This window comes from Procambarus clarkii, chromosome 60 (assembly GCF_040958095.1).
Source record: "Procambarus clarkii isolate CNS0578487 chromosome 60, FALCON_Pclarkii_2.0, whole genome shotgun sequence".
Classification (NCBI taxonomy): Eukaryota; Metazoa; Arthropoda; class Malacostraca; order Decapoda; family Cambaridae; genus Procambarus; species Procambarus clarkii.
This window is the reverse complement of record NC_091209.1, coordinates 18,454,480-18,464,479: the sequence shown is the minus strand read 5'-3', so window position 1 is coordinate 18,464,479 and position 10,000 is coordinate 18,454,480. Positions and strand designations below refer to the sequence as shown.

The following is a 10,000-nucleotide window of genomic DNA, read 5'->3' as shown; positions in this document are numbered from 1 at the left end:
GCTGTTCATATTTGGCGAGGCGGTGCGGACAGGGGCGGAAGAGTAGGTAAGATTGACTCTTATTCGTAATCTTGCGGCCAGCTGGATAGGTTGTTTGGGGGGAGGGAGGGGGGGGGTTGTGTTTCATATTTATTGACAACTGTACCTTTGTGTACTCTGCTGTACGGGCTAGCATAATACAACGTCACATTCTAGCCGAGCGTACACGTTAAACTGTTCTTTTTGAATGTTTAATGCGTGTTCAGTGTTCACTCAACACCTTGTACAGAGTGTTCAGTGTTCACTCAGCACGTTGTTCAACGTGTTCATTGTTCACTCAGCACGTTGTTCAACGTGTTCATTGTTCACTCAGCACGTTGTACAGAGTGTTCATTGTTCACTCAACACCTTGCCCAACGTGTTCAGTGTTCAAGTGAAAATAATAGTAATAGATTATAGGAGGCACTAACCATCATTGATGCCGATAGTTCAATAGATACACCCATAGATCGGCCACAAAACTAGTATACAAGACGAACTTCAAGAGGCCTGTGTGACCTAGTCACTAATGTTAGGAAGACCCAGTTTAGGATACACGTAAATATTGTGTTAGTAACTTAGTGGGATTTCTTGAAGCGTGTCCGTGACCTCTGCACTGAGGCAACGTCTCTTGGGAACGCACCAATCACCGTTATGGGACTGTGAATGCCCCGCTGCTGATTGGTTGGCTCCCTTGGGCCGCCACGAAGCGAAGAGGAATCAGGCCAGTTGGTTTGTTGACTACGTAACTGCCTGGTTGACTGAATGATGGCCGGTATAGGTTGTTGATGTTCAAGATCGTCTGGTTATCTGCCTGGCTGATTGCTGATTGGTTATTTGATAGGCTAGCTATCTGACTGGTTGACTGACTGTCAGGCAGGATGGTTGTTCAGCAGGATGGGTTGTTACCGATGAACTGCGACATTCTTCACACTGTGGTGTAAATGATGAAAGGAGAATGCCACAACTCATGCCAAACTGACAGTCTTGGCTGCTTGTCATCAAGATGATGGTACAGCCGCTACATCTGTCTGTAGCGACGAGACGACAGATGGAACGAGTCAATCCAGTGTGTCAGTAGTTATCGTCGCAGTTAGCTAATTACTAGTTATCGTCGAACAACCAATTACTAGTAGGTGGAGGCTGAAGGTCGTACACTTAGTGCATTCTACCCATCCTCCAGCTCTTAACCCACCCCCAACCCTTCCTCCACTTATCTGTCATACATTACCTTCAATATATAACTATATTATATATAATATGGTTACTCTCGTATCTGACAGCGACAAAAAGTAGTAAAATACTGCTCAGCTTACAGCTAATAATGTTTCAGCTACTAATGTTTCGTCGAACCTTGTCAAATCAGCATTTGAGGAGGTGGAGTTTGGCACACATTCAGTTAAAACTTGTTATGGGACTCTTAAGATATGCAAATCTCTCGACTCGTTGGGAAGTGAATAAACAAATCACCTGCAAGACAGATGGTGACAGGTCAAGAATGCCACACTAGGGGGCCTCGTAGCCTGGTGGATAGCGCGCAGGACTCGTAATTCTGTGGCGCGGGTTCGATTCCCGCACGAGGCAGAAACAAATGGGCAAAGTTTCTTTCACCCTGAATGCCCCTGTTACCTAGCAGTAAATAGGTAGCTGGGAGTTAGTCAGCTGTCACGGGCTGCTTCCTGGGGGTGGAGGCCTGGTCGAGGACCGGGCCGCGGGGACACTAAAGCCCCGAAATCATCTCAAGATAACCTCAAGATAACCTCGTGGCCCTAACCTCCAATAGCAAACAATTTACTAAAGAGCCGCCGACCCCTAACTCCCCTCACGAAAATTTATAGATATATAAAATCTGGAATTTTTATAGATATATATCTGTAATATTATAATATAACTCTGTACAACCACTTGGGCTGGACGGTAGAGCGACGGTCTCGCTTCATGCAGGTCGGCGTTCAATCCCCGACCGTCCAAGAGGTTGGGCACCATTCCTTTCCTCCGTCCCATCCCAAATCCTTATCCTGACCCCTTCCAAGTGCTACATAGTCGTAATGATTTGGCGCTTTCCTCCCCTGATAGTTCCCTTCCCTTCTATACAATCAATCATTCCCAGATTGGCGAGGCAGAGGGAATATCATTCTTTAAATTATATGCAAGGTTACTAACAGTATTTAAAATATTAAATAACATAATTTTGATGTTGACCAGACCACACACTAGAAGGTGAAGGGATGACGACGTTTCGGTCCGTCCTGGACCATTCTCAAGTCGATTGAGAATGGTCCAGGACGGACTGAAACGTCGTCGTCCCTTCACCTTCTAGTGTGTGTGGTCTGGTCAACATACTTTAGCCACGTTATTGTGACTCATCGCCTGCATAACTTCGATCCCACCATATAATATACAAATTTCAAACACGTTAAGGTCCCATAACCACTACACTAATCAAACCAGCATCATAGACTAATCTCCAAATCTGACATTAATATTAAACACAAACTACCATGAATAATAATGAAAAAAATCAAATTTTATCAATAATCACAGTTAATAATACGCATTAAAAATATATCAATACTAAGTTGTATTCAGAATCAATTATTTTTCAGTAAATTCACGATGCCTATTGTACGACTTGAAGAGGACTGAGCACTGCAGGATGGATTGCAATATGCATCCTGCAATAGGGGTTGCAATAGGGGTTGTTGTGGTCGTCCTGGGGGGGTGGGGGGTTGGGGGCGGGGCTGACAAGCGTTTGATGGAAATATAGCAAAGGAGTTTGATGTTTGTTGAGGAAGAGAGACGTTTAATTAGAACGGGGCTCAAAGGAAGTGGTCGAAGGTCTCTATGACAGGTTGGATAGTTTGGTGGTAAATGAGCAGCTTCTGGGGAGCGAAGTAGAGCTCCGAGGGCTCTACTTGGCTGGTGCTCCGAGGGCTCTACGTGGCTGGGGCTCCGAGGGCTCTACGTGGATGTTGCTCCGAGGGCTCTACTTGACTGGGGCTCCGAGGGCTCTACTTGGCTGGTGCTCCGAGGGCTCTACGAGGCTGGGGCTCCGAGGGCTCTACGAGGCTGGTGCTCCGAGGGCTCTACGAGGCTGGTGCTCCGAGGGCTCTACTTGGCTGGTGCTCCGAGGGCTCTACGTGACTGGTGCTCCGAGGGCTCTACTTGGCTGGTGCTCCGAGGGCTCTACCTGGCTGGTGCTCCGAGGGCTCTACGTCCCTGGTGCTCCCAGGGCTCTACGAGGCTGGTGCTCCGAGGGCTCTACTTGGCTGGGGCTCCGAGGGCTCTACTTGGCTGGTGCTTCGAGGGCTCTACGTGGCTGGGGCTCCGAGGGCTCTACGAGGCTGGTGCTCCGAGGGCACTACTTGGCTGGTGCTCCGAGGGCTCTACGTGAATGGGGCTCCGAGAGCTCTACGTGGCTGGTGCTCCGAGGGCTCTACTTGGCTGGTGCTCCGAGGGCTCTACGTGGCTGATGCTCCGAGAGCTCTACGTGGCTGGTGCTCCCAGGGCTCTACGTCCGTGGTGCTCCAAGAGCTCTATATGGCTGGTGCTCCCAGGGCTCTACGAGGCTGGTGGTCCGAGGGGCTTCACTGTTTACCTTTAATAGTTTTTATTGAGCGAAAAGACTTTTAATATTTGTGTTGTTATCTGATGTTGGCACATCATCACACAGGTAATTGGACTCTCTCTATATTTCGTCTCCGAGCACAGGAGCGGCGTGTTGACGGAGGGCTCCGAGGGCGGGTGCCGTCACTCGTGTTACCATGGCAACTCTCGGACCCACAGCAGTAGCGGGGTCGACACTTGAGGCCTGACACCCGCCTGACACCGGCTCTGACACTGACCGCGGCCACATCACCGACACTGGCATTGACTCTGGTACATTGATACGCGTCCTGTCGCTGGTGGCTCAAGTTTGTTTCTAATGATGACATGTAGCTGTACAATGAGGTCTCTGCTGCTGTTCCATGATGTCTCTGCTGCTGCTGCTGCTCCATGAGGTTTCTGCTGCTGCAGCTGCTGAGGCAGCGTGTCTATATTTTGAAATATGTTGGGGGACAGCATGGTCGGCTGTTATCCCACATGGCGGCGGTCAGACGTCGTCGCAGAGGGAAGATTTTGGCGCCAAGCCTGCTGGCGAGGGCTCCCAGAATCCCGGATGAAAGGACGCCAGGTGATTGGCTGCAGACGGCATGAATCGGCCAATCAAGAGGTGACCCGAGGTCACGTGATGAGCGAGAGGGACGTGCGTTACGTCCCATTGGCTACCAGGAGACGAGTGTTGCTCGAGAGGTCGTACGGAGAGGTCGTATCACGGTCAGCTCCAGGAATTTTGTGGAATTTTAATTGCGTGCCGCGTTCGATAACAAGACGTTACTTATTACATCTTCTGGAAGAAGATTTTCTGTGAATTCTGTACGTTGCCTAGTTGGGGTAACAACGCAGGAAACCATTGACGGTTCGGGAACCGCCATAGCAAGTTGTTTCACGAAACCGTGCTCGCTGAGAGCGGTCCTCGTCCCAAAGAACGTCGCATTTCGCTCGTATGCGTTACATAAAGCCAACTATTGTCGTACTAGAAAATGGAAACGTCTGGCGAAAGTGACGCACTGTCCCGTTTTCTGTTTTGGGTCCTCTGGTTGGTTAGGAGGACACTTTAAATAGACCGTTTTCTTGACGTTGGGAAACCTTAGGAGGACGGGCTGCCTCGTCCACCAGAATCAACAGTACTCGAGCTGAATTGATTACACAAAACCTTGTATCTTTTCTGTGGGGGACTAACTTATGTGTGGGCGAGGCTACGGGTAAAAATGGACTACTAAGCTACGTAAGACGTGTTGGACAATAGTCCAGAAGATACCAAACAAAGTACTATTCCCACGGCGACGCTGTCCACTTACAATGGACAACGTAAGGCTCTAACGATAACGTAAGCATCGCCTATGACAACGAAGCCTCCTCCCACAGGTAATGGCGGCTTAGGTAGAAGCCCTAATTGTGTCGGTTATTATATTACACTGCGGACACTGGATGTGGAAGTTGGTGACCCCCTACCGACTCCTGAAGTGACTTGTTCCTCTTCCGGCGACTCAGGTGGAGGAGAGGCGGCGTCCGGAGACTAGGTCATCATCCCAGCTTTCCAATCTACTCCAATCCGCTTCGTTTGTACACCGGTGAATTGGTTCCCCTCGGGATTGGCACTAGAGTCCCTTCACGTTGTTCGTGTGCATCAGTCCATATTTTGCACATTCATCTATAGCAGCTAGTTCACGTGAGAGGGTGTATGTGATGGGTGTAAAAGGCAGGGGGAGGATGAGGGCCGGTGATAGAGAGAGGAGGGGTCTCTCCCTGGGTGAGGGGTGGGAAGCAGGTAGCAGGAAAGAATGTAGTTTACATGTTGCTACAGCAGTAGAACACGTGCCGAGGGAGAGGGAGGGGCCGGTGGCCTTACTATTGAGTAATGGTTTCCACCATGGTTTCCAAAGTTCTCCGTCCACAGCAACTTTGTCAACAGACCCGAGATGATTATACATCACCAGTGTCTATATTGTAGCACATCTCTCAGGTGTGTGGCTCCATCATATATAGCACCTCCCTCAGGTGTGTAGCTCCATCATATATAGCACCTCCCTCAGGTGTGTAGTTCCATCATATATAGCACCTCCCTCAGGTGTGTAGCTCCATCATATATAGCACCTCCCTCAGGTGTGTGGCTCCATCATATATATCTCCACCCTCAGGTGAATCCCATTCTAATCATTCATTCCTCGACCTAAATCGTATCTAAAACAACTTAAAACGATATTTGAGAAATCAAAATATCGATAAGATATTTGATAAGATATTTGAGAAATCAAAAGAGAAGATATAAACAAGTTGAGGAAGGCACACCTGCGACATTTCAACATGTCAACAAACACTGTTGACAAACGTCGACCCAAACGATAACTTCGTAAGACTAACACTAGAAGCTTCAAAATGCGCCGAGGTAAGCGAACGTTTCCGACCTTACAAGCGTGGTGTGAAATCCTTCAATATTAGTGCCACGGAGAGCACAAGGGAAAGCGAGATGAGATGTAGGAGAATTAAGGGGAAAACACGTTGTAGACTGATCAACCAGGCTGTTGGAGCAGCCGCGTCCGACAGCCTGGTTGATCAGTCCGGCAACCAGGATGCCTGGTCGACGACCGGGCCGCGGGGACGCTAAGCCCCGGAAGCACCTCAAGGTAAGGTAGTTAAGGAAGAGCTGGGAGCAAGAAAAGGATAATCAAAGGTATGAAATCTGCGAGAAGGAATAACTGAGAAATATATAAGACAGGAAAATAATGGTAGAGGGAAATAACGCGTAAGAAGGTGGTAATAGGAAAGAGGATAGAAGAGGATAGAAAGGAGAATGAGAACGTGGAAGAGTTTGATGGATAAGTTCGCTCCCAATCTTTGATGAATGATGACCTGTCACTCATCACTCATCAGACAAGGTAGAGTACCGTGCGAGATAGCACGTCTCCGGTCCTGACTAGTTCAGGTTGAACTGGTCAATACGTCCTTCAGTACCAGAGAGACGTTGGCGGACTTGCTGTTATGTCCAAGCCCAATGCTGCTCTAAGTACGTGGACAACCACAAGTTGGCATCTATAACACAAGGCGCTCAGCCGTCTACAGAATCATGCTGGCATTCCCCGTCACTGATTGGTTGGTACTCATGAGGAGATACACCCCTCCACCCCCTTCCCCCGTCATGCAGGTGAGGAGGTAATCAGCTCACTAGATAATGAGACAAGATTCCTTCTGTCGATAACGATTGGTGCGTTGAAGCCACTGATGAATGCCTCTGTTACAGTGGATTATTGTGTGTGTGTGTGTGTGTGTACTCACCTAATTGTGCCTGCGGGGGTTGAGCTTTGGCTCTTTGGTCCCGCCTCTCAACTGTCAATCAACTGGTGTACAGATTCCTGAGCCTACTGGGCTCTATCATACCTATATGTGAAACTGTGTATGGAGTCAGCCTCCACCACATCACTTCCTAGTGCATTCCATTTATTAACTACTCTGACACTGAAAAAATTCTTTCTAACGTCTCTGTGGCTCATCTGGGTACTAAGTTTCCACCTGTGTCCCCTTGTTCGTGTCCCACCCGTGCTGAAGAGTTTGTCTTTGTCCACCCTGTCAATTCCCCTCAGAATTTTGTTGGTCGTTATCATGTCTCCCCTTACTCTTCTGTTTTCTGTGTGTGAGTGTGCATGTGTTGGAGTGCATATGAGTTTTGTGTGCGTGCGTGTGTTGAAACGCTTATGTTCTAATGCGTGTGAAAGGTTTAAGTATTAAATACAGTTTTGAATGATATGTATTAGACGAAGGACAAGACTTTCAATCACTTTATGATATTATCTATTTCTAAAAATATAATGTGTGACTGCTTCTCCACAGTTGGAAGCCAAACGCTTAGGGCTAGCCTCATCCAACTTTCACACGTGAAACATGAAGAGTATGTGTCAGAAAGTTAGAGAGAGAAAGAGAGGGAGAGAGAGGGAGGACGTGAGACAGGGAGACGCATGAAGGCTATGGGAGTATCAGAGGTCAGTCGGAGTCAGCCCCAGTGCCACTCTTTAAGAAATATCTGCATTTATAGCCACCCCCACACCTGCGATTTTCATGAACATTAAAGTCGGGACTTGTTTCCCGTAGAGCTTTTAACAGTTTTTATAGGTCTTCATAATATTAAAGCTTTTCAGAGAGAGAGAGAGTGACCCTCTCTCCCTTTCTCCATCTCTCTCTTCCTCTCTCTACTCTCTCTCCTTAATGTTGGTGGCGTTAGGAGTGGAGAATTAGAGAGGCGAGTAATCTGATGGGCCAACATAGACTTGTTTGGTGGGTATGGCCCCAGTTCCTCACCCTGCGTCGCTCCTCACATACTCATTGTACTCATAACGTGACCTCACTCATCTCCTGACCACCACCACCATCACCACCAATGTGTTCCACCAGGGTGTTCCACCAGGGTGTTCCACCAGTTTGTGTTGCTTGAAAGCAAATTGTGTTCGAAATCAACTTTACATAAACCAATTGCAAGTATCGAATAAAATCACATTCAGTAATAATGACGCCCATTTTTGACGTGTAATGTGTTTATAGAGTGGAACGGGCCAGCAAAATGTTGTTTATCCCTGGATTAAAAGGATGTTGTTAGCTCCAGTGGGTAATGCAGTTAGCCTCGTTAGGGCGACTTGGAGTGGCCCTGGTGGCATCCAGAGGAAGTGTAGGAGGCAGTTGGCACCCCACCATACACAGGTGAGTGCCTGGGGGGGCGCCACTCACCTGTGTACGTTTGGTGCCAGGGGTGTATGACTGGTGCCAGGGGTGTATGACTGGTGCCAGGGGTGTATGACTGGTGCCAGGGGTGTATGCCTGGTGCCAGGGGTGTATGACTGGTGCCAGGGGTGTATGACTGGTGCCAGGGGTGTATGACTGGTGCCAGGGGTGTATACCTGGTGCCAGGGGTGTATGACTGGTGCCAGGGGTGTATGGCTGGTGCCAGGGGTGTATGACTGGTGCCAGGGGTGTATGACTGGTGCCAGGGGTGTATGCTTGGTGCCAGGGGTGTATGACTGGTGCCAGGGGTGTATGACTGGTGCCAGGGGTGTATGACTGGTGCCAGGGGTGTATGACTGGTGCCAGGGGTGTATGCTTGGTGCCAGGGGTGTATGACTGGTGCCAGGGGTGTATGCCTGGTGCCAGGGGTGTATGCCTGGTGCCAGGGGTGTATGCCTGGTGCCAGGGGTGTATGCCTGGTGCCAGGGGTGTATACCTGGTGCCAGGGGTGTATGCTTGGTGCCAGGGGTGTATGCCTGGTACCAGGGGTGTATACCTGGTGCCAGGGGTGTATACCTGGTGCCAGGGGTGTATACTGATCAGCAGTATATTTAACGATATATTTTACGACTTTGAGAGGCGTTACGATATAGTATTTGACGACTTGACACACTTGACCGACTGACTGACCCGCTTGACTGACGACTGACCCACTTGACTGACGACTGACCCACTTGACTGACTAACTGACCCGCTTGACTGATGACTGACCCGCTTGACTGACGACTGACCCGCTTGACTGACGACTGACCCGCTTGACTGACAACTGACCCGCTTGACTGACAACTGACCCGCTTGACTGACGACTGACCCGCTTGACTGACGACTAACCCGCTTGACTGATGACATGACAGGGAGCAGGTCCGTGTTGGGATTGTAGATCATGGATTGGAGAATATTAGCGCGGGAAACGAGCCTCCCACACCCCCACAAACTGACCCAATCCCCCCAGCCCCCACAAATGCCCCCCCCACACCCCCACAAACGGACCCAACACCCCCCCCCCCCACACACACACACACACCCACACTCACACCACCCCATCATTCCACTCTCAATTTCCCTGCCAGAGTATTGATCTGGGAGAAGAGTGGAAAATACATAGCCAAGGCGATCTATGCAGTAGGGGACAGGTTGCCCTGGTTACATGGTTGCCAGCGCTCGCCCGCCACTACCACCCAACGCCAAATTAGGTGGTGGTGGTGGTGGTGGTTAGATGGTTAGCGTGATAGAGCAGTAGTGGGGAGAGAGTTATGGGGCAGTAATATTGGCAAAGCGTTCAAGGTAGGGGAGTGAGGGGAGGTGATAGTGTGGAAGTTAGCTTGGTGAAGGATGGGGTGGTAAGTGGTGGTACCTGTTGGGCAAGGTGTGGGGTGAGGGAGTGACGGAGGTGGTAGTAAAGTGGTGCCAAGCTCCTGAGCCAAGGGGAGAGGTGAGGGGAAAGGGGAAAGGTAAGGGGAAATGGGGATAATGCTTGTGACACTGGAAAGTAAAGTTTCTTGATGACTTTGGAGTTGTAAACAATGGCTTCATATGGAAGAGATATCTATACCGTCTGGGTCGTCACAACTGTCTATTGCAACGACCCGGCGCTAGTTTAGTGGGGCTTCAC

The 10,000-nt window shown here is 49.5% G+C and overlaps 1 protein-coding gene across 1 annotated transcript in view; it reads left to right on the top strand.

Annotated features, from left to right (window-relative positions):
* Nucleotides 1-10,000, top strand: part of cac (calcium voltage-gated channel subunit cacophony) — a 749,704-nt gene that overhangs the window by 120,946 nt on the left and 618,758 nt on the right. The gene's annotated exons all lie outside the window — the stretch shown is intronic.